Genomic DNA, 7,239 nt, shown 5'->3' with positions numbered 1-7,239 from the left:
ACCCACATGCCCAAGCATGGATAAAGTCCTAAAAAAAATAAGAGCTCCCAACAAAAGTCATCATGCTGTCATCTCTTTTTCCTTTAGTGCTCACTGCCCCCAAGATGTTATTTGGCAGGACACAGTGACAAGTCCTCATTTCCGTTAGGCTGTCTGCATGACTGTTCCCACAGCCCAGCTAATATTTCCTATTTCATCAATAGGTCACATCCTACAAGTCGTTCCAAGCTGTGAGTACTCTTCAGCCCAAAACACCCTGTTAGCTCTTGACATGCATAAAATTTCATTGTAACACAGATAAGCATTAAAAGTCAAAGGGAAACGGCATATGATGCAGAGATGTCAGCTTGTCACAGTGTGGTGATGTTTCCCCAAACCAGAGGAAGAACAACTAAGAAAGAAAAAGGTAGTCCACAGATTAGGGAAGTGTATGTTCACTCACCAAACCAACACACTGGGGAAGTGAAATTAAAAGTGGATGCAATGCCAAAAGATTTGGATTATTGCTTTGAAAGACAAGGAGTAAAAAAAAGGGCAGAATGGGGAAAAGCATCCAGTATTAGCAGGATTAATATCCATGAATTCTCTGGTGCAAAGGTGTCATAGAGGAAGAAAGAGAGGATAAAATAACATCCTTATTCCTATGTTACAGTCTTGTCAAAACCATGTTCTACGAAAGACAGCTGAAGCTCAGTCCTCAAGCCTTTCTTCAGTCCTCAAGCCTTTCTTCACCTTAACATGTGCAAGGGTAGAGAGTGAAGTATAAACCCCCACCTGATGCTAGTGCACATCACATCAACTAAGCTTGTGGCTTAGTTGTGCTAAGGACCTTGTAAATACATCTAACAGTCTGTGGCCTAAGAAAACAAATACAAAGGACAGAAAAAAAACATCAATTTAATGCAGTCATCTTTCAGAAATATAGATTCTCAGACACAACTAAAGGAATCAGTTGTTTGGATAACCTTTGGTAATGAAACCCTTGTAATTTGAGCCTGTCCATCAGCTGAGCATAGCCGAAAGTTTAATATCTGTGGAGGTTTTACAATCCAAGGAGAAAGAGGAAAGAGCAAGGCAGTGGTTTGCTTAGGACATTCCCCAGCTGATATGCAACAGAGCAAGATGATGTTACATCCAGAGAATTCTCTGTAAAGAACAGATGGTCAGTAATGGACAGACTGTACCATACTCCGAGAAGAAATACATCACATCATAACCAGGGGGGGTGGGGTGTGGCGGGGGAAGGACAAAAATATGCATATAGCTTTGACAGTGCCAAGGCTGTGGCTGACCACTGAACTTCTGGGCCACCATAATATTGCAAAATGGAGGTGGTGTCTTTGATATATAAGTTTGGCTTCCAATATACTAGAACATTTTCCTGTAACATGAAAAGGAGTACATCTTGACTGAGCTTTTCTTTGATACTGTGGAAAGCTTTAAGGTACAAATGCAGAACAAGACATTGTAAGGAAACACCACTCTTCGATTATTAGCTCTTGAAGCCTTTAGCAAGACTTCGAGAGTATTAGAGATGGTACAGGTGCTACAGGAAAACAACTTGTGGATTGGTTAGCTCCATCAGCAAATTACACCCCTGTAGATATCAATTTACATTTGTTTACCACATCCACACAGCTGATGGCAGGGAAGGGAGGAGCTGCAGCAGCCTGAGAACAGTAACTGTGGGCAGCAGCATCGAGTTGGGCTAGGTTATCATTAGCAGCGGTAGCAGAACAGAGGCATTCTCAGTGTACCAGGTCTTGTCTGTGAGGACAGACAGCTGGGGCTTGGCCTCCTTTGTCCTGTAGTCAAGAGCAAAGAAGATTATTGTAGTACTTAACACTAGCCAAATTTTAACAGTGAAATAAGAATTAAAGAAAATATTGGACTTTCCCAGTCTTAATGAATATGTGATGGGGGGAGAGTGGAACCAAGTACCAAGTGTTAATAAACTGCAATATTTCCTAATGCCCCACGCATGGGCATTCGAGAGAACATAGTTAATACATTAGGAGCTGTGTAGCCAGGGTCTGGGAATAAGTCTTCCCATGACTGTATGCCGCGAATTCTGTTTGCTTTTGAAGACAGGACTGCCCAGAGCAATCAAAAGAGTGAGTTTAGGGATGTAAGTTCCAGGAACCATTCCTTGCCTGGGAACAGGGGATGGTTTCTGGAAAGACCGCTGCGCTGTTCTCGCTCTGACTTTGATGATGAAAGTGTATGAGTTCACACTTGCTATGCAGCCGTAGCTGCCCTTCCTAGGATAAGCCAATTAGTCTGAAAGAGTGAATCAAGAGATATTATTGCCTGTAATATCTGGTGCTGCTACTGCCACTGCTTTCCCCAAACACTCTGCTGTGGGCATTAAAGCGATGTTTTCATTCATCCACCAGTGCAAATGCAGCCTCAACCCATCTGTCTGTCCCTCTGTGTATATATCTGGGTAATTTATTAAATGCTTCTGGGTGTTGCTTTACGTCACCGTGTCTCTCTGTAAGCATGCCTCTGTGAGCACGCTGGTGGTTGTCTCTGAGCACTCATTGTTCGTGTTTTGTGCGTCTATGCCTGGCTGTCTGAATGTGGTTTTGTTCGAATTTTTTTTTCCCTAGGAAAAAAAAAAAAAACGAGTCAGACATTTCATGAGGTTGTTAGTTAAAACCAAGGAAAGGATGGAGGAGACAGTAAGGGATAATTTACAGAGAAAAAGATTCGGCTACAGTTAATCATCTGCCACAGCGCTCACCAGAGAAGATGGGAGAGTTCATTCCAGACATTAAAGTGTCTCAGGGGAGGATCATATAGATCGTGCTGGAAGAGAGATAGAAACAGTGAATTACCTACAGGCTGACAAGGCAATGGAGCCAGATGTCATCTGATCCCAAAGCGAGGATAAAAATAGGGGGAGAAAAAACCTTCCCAAGGTATGTGCAGGATTCCTTTTGAAACTGTGGGCAGAGATAAGGAAAATGGTTTCTAACCTCTTTCAATGAGGTAGATATCTTGGATACCAGATTAAATTTGAACCTGTAACCTGGTCCCAGCTGTAGTTCCAGCTCACGGGGGAAAGCTATTTATTATTCCAAGTTAGAATGCAGAACAAAAGAACATTAAAATCAAAGTCAATGCAAAGATACTTAACATGCCAGCACCCCTTGAAAAACAAGCCTTAATGATAGCCCAGGAGCACTTTCATAACACAAGCCTCCTCAAACCGACAGCGAAAGGGTTCGGATGGATTTTCCAGCTCTGGTGCCCAGATCACTGTGCACACACAGCTTGTTTTCCTGCCCTTAAACAATCGTAGCCCTGACTCACCACCCCTTCACTGCACTATTTGGCCAGTTCAGCTCCAGCGTAAACAACTGAACCCAGTGGCACCTCACCAGGGTAAACACAGGGAAGGAGCGGTGGCCCCATATACAAGACAGTGACATCCTCCATTTCAAACAAAGAAAGGTAACTCCTATTTGAGAGGCTGCCATACATCCTAAGAGCACAAGGCACAGTCACTGGACGTGTCTGGTCTACCAGAACCAGAAAGTTTTGGCATTGTTGCCCAGGTGCTCAGAGGACCGTGAATCTGCTCGCAGCAGCAGCTCGTACTGGCCTTTGTTTGCCAGACACTGTGAGCACAAACACATTTGCACATGGCAGTGTTGGATATGTTACCTACATTCGCCATCAGATTTTGGCTGTGATCCAGTACAGTTCCTGAGAAATACCTGGGATGGTCTCTATATATCCTCTGTTTGCAGAGGGACTCGAGCCCAGCACAACTCTTCCCTGTAGTGCTCTCAGACACAGGCGACATCAGCTCCGTTTGCTGCATGCATTTCCTAGAAGAGGTAAAACAAACTGTGGAAATGAGTATTTATATCCTCACGTTGGAGCCTTCATATGAAAACTACCTCAGGAAAACAGTTTTTGCAACAATAGAATAACCTCTTTCTTACAAGGAAAAGTGTGGCTCAAATTTTGAGGTAGTTGGGACACTTGCAAACCAGCTTCCCTATAGAACACCCCACTAAATTCCTAAGTCTTTGATGATCCTGTTCACACTTGGGTTTTTTTCAGGAAGTTTTCCCCATGTTTCCAGGTATGTTTCTCTAATTAACATCCAGTATAAAGCAATTTCTTTTCACAGCCACTACCATCAGCCTTTACATTTTTCCCCAGCCTGGGCTCTGGGGTGCAGGCAGTGACCTTTCTGCTGGGTCCCCCAGTGGCACCAGCCCCAGCCATGGGGCCCAGCTGCCCATAAATCCCCCCTGGCCATCCACAGCACTTTGCTTCGTGCATTACGAGGCGATGTGTCAGCCAGGGCTATTGTTTTTCACAGGAAGCAAGTTTGACCGCCTCTGTAATGTAGATTGCGGGCAATGAGCAGGGGTGTGGTGTGCAAAGCAAACAAGGCAGCATTAACAGCTCTTTTCACTTCTGGACAAGGAATCGCTGTGGCGGTGGCCCTCGGGATCCCATCCCATGTTGACTACAGCTTCTTCTCGTGACCACAGTCAGGAGCGAAAAACCAGAGTGTCCTCCAGGTTTTCAGCTGGGGAGTGAAGATAAAAGCCCAGGCTCCGTGTTCTGACAGACCTTTATGAGCTAAACATCTTGAAATGAGATTATGACAGCAAATTAAGAACAGTCTTCTCCTTTCAATAGGTCTTTAAAAACAATAACCAGGGTTTACTGTAAATTCATTTATTTACCCTCGGCGTGCCAACTCCCAAGCTGATATCTCCTCTGTGTACCAGGGATATATATAGATCCAAATGTGGCAAGAAGACAGGACAGAGAGATTTTATTTATTTTGCTTAAGGACAGCAACGTGGGGAATTCTTTTTTCCAGGAAGAATTCACATCAGAGAGCTTGTTAAAGAACTACCAGGAGATAAATAAAATCCAAATTATATTTAGCTCATAGGAGGTGACAAATACTAGTTAGGTTGCCTATTGCCTTGCTGGAAGTCAGTCAGAAACCACTGTCAAATGGAGCACAAAAACAGAGAAAGGAGAAGAGCATGGTCTTGCATTTGCTAAAGCGAGCTACGTTCTGCTCCTTACTGCCAGCAGTGTGAAAACTGGTTGTGAAGGCAAGGAAAGGTACCTGAAGCCAGAGCCTGGCCTGCATTCTATTGAAGTCACCTACACTGCCTGGTTTGGACCTTCAGAAAGATCAAAAACCCCTCACACTAGACGGAGGACTGGTGGTGGCAAACGCAACACCTGCGTCCCTCATCCTGCCGGGTCGTTGCCTCCATGGCACCGCAGCGTCTTCCTGCGCCTTACCACAGCCAAGCGCCTGTCCACAGCAGCCATGGGTAGGACGAGCTGCATGGAGCATGGGCAAGCTGAGGAAACTTGAAACAAGCCAAGCCTCTGACAAAATTGGCCTAGAGGTCGGTGTGGCAGTGTGTATTAGCTCGGGAGTAAACCCAAAGCAAGGACGAGGCAGCCCTAAGCAGTAAGCATTCAGATCCCTGGATCCAGACATTGCTTTAATCCCTGAAACTTCACATGCAGGGCTGAGCTCCGTGGGGTGCCCTAGATCCATCCAGTGATCAAGCACGCTTTAATTTGCTCATAAGGCAGAAGCACCTCCTCTTGCCAAGTGCTCCCTACCCTCTCCACAGCTCCCTTCTGGGTCATCCCTCTCCGCGGGGCGAGTGGGTGCTGCAGGAGGCTCATCATTCTTTCCTGGCACAGCAGCTAATCCACCCAGGCTGACTGCAGAGATAGCTGCCTGTTTGGGAAGGAGCAACCGTGCAGGGGTGGGGGTGGGGGAAAGAGCTTTTTTAACCTATTCTTGCCTCATTCCATGTAAGGAAGCCACAAAAATCTCTCACTGAGGCAGCTGATAAAACTGCCTCTGTTCAGCAGTAGAGCCGAGAGGACAGCTACCCAGAGCAACTGGAATGTCACTTCCAGAGTTACTAAGATTTGCAAGCGCCAGCATTTATGTGCACTCTATCAAATGAACGTGTGATTAGCAAACGATTCCGCCACCTCTTCTTGGGATTATTAAATGAAAGCAAAGGATTATATTGCTCACCTGGGATAAAAGAGCCTGCAGAAAGCCTGCTGTAGACTTTGCTATGTTAACAGTCGCTATCTGTAGTCAGAGTTCCTTCTCGAAGCACTTGAGCACTGTAGAGCGCTTGAGGGGACATCTAGAGAGAGACTTTGGAAGAAAGGTTTGCATACAGGCAGCGTTTGATCACCGCTGGAATGCCGGTTTCCTGCTAGACACAGACACACCGATTTCATGACCCTGTGTTCTTTGACAAAAGCAGAGTGACCTGCAAACCCCCAGCGTTTCATACCTGAAAGCGGTGGGGCAAGGCAACAACCTACATAACAATAATGAGTCATTGGGAAACAGAAGGATCAAGCTCCAGGGATCTCCTCCTCAGCACAGACCTGCAAATACACTGGAATAATTTGCATTCCACCGCTTGCCTCGCAGAATGCACAGATAAAAATCAGGCTTGGCATGGCTGAGATAACTGAGTAACATTTACCAGCAGCAGAAGGAACCAGCCTGGAAAGCAGGGACTTAGCCCAGTTCAAGGGAGTCCCTTCGGACAAGATGGTTACCTAGGGGCTGCCTGCATAGGGAGGTTGGTAAGAAGTCAGCTGAGGTTTAAAAGCATGGCATGTAAAGCCACTCCAGACAAAGGTGGTGTAAACAGTCCGGTTGTTCTCAGAGCAGTGGATGAGGATTTTCCTGCCTGTGGCTTTTCCAGCTGTGTGAGGGTGGAAGTCCCCAGCTGCTGGGGCACAGCCACCTCCTGCTTTCTGCCCATGGCCTGACCCCTTGGCTTCGACGTTGCCTGTTCCCTTACCCTTCACAGAACTTTCTGCCTCTGTAACAGAGGAAGTAAATCCTCCTCACCTCCTCAAACTCACCAGCCTTTTGTTGCTGGCATAAGTGCATGGAATCACAGAATCATTTTGGTTGGAAAAGACTTTTAGATCATCGAGTCCAGTCATTATCTAACATGAAGCTATGTGAAAGCTACACCAAATGTGGGATGAAAAGCAAACCAAAGCAAGCTCCACAGAACTCTGTGTAACCCAGCAGCCCATGACCTGGCACAAACTAAGTGTGGATCTGAGTGCTGTCATTGAGCTTTCAGGCCACACATTGCAGGAGGCCCGGCAGGAGCCATGGAAATGTAGCAGACCCCAGACAGATACACTAAAGACTCTGATTAGACTTCCCTGTCCCTG

At 45.9% G+C, this 7,239-nt stretch overlaps 1 long non-coding RNA gene across 1 annotated transcript; it reads right to left on the bottom strand.

Moving 5' to 3' along the window:
- Positions 1 to 882: 882 nt before the first annotated feature.
- LOC135184196 (uncharacterized) lies at positions 883 to 6,130 on the bottom strand. Its single transcript, XR_010305897.1, has 4 exons — positions 6,059 to 6,130; positions 3,726 to 3,839; positions 2,747 to 2,811; positions 883 to 2,608 (listed from the first exon to the last, which is right to left on the bottom strand). It is a non-coding gene; the product is annotated as an uncharacterized LOC135184196 (long non-coding RNA).
- Positions 6,131 to 7,239: the final 1,109 nt, after the last annotated feature.

This window comes from Pogoniulus pusillus, chromosome 20 (assembly GCF_015220805.1).
Source record: "Pogoniulus pusillus isolate bPogPus1 chromosome 20, bPogPus1.pri, whole genome shotgun sequence".
Lineage (NCBI taxonomy): Eukaryota > Metazoa > Chordata > Aves > Piciformes > Lybiidae > Pogoniulus > Pogoniulus pusillus.
Note: the sequence above shows the minus strand (reverse complement) of the source record. Positions and strands in the feature narration are given on the sequence as shown.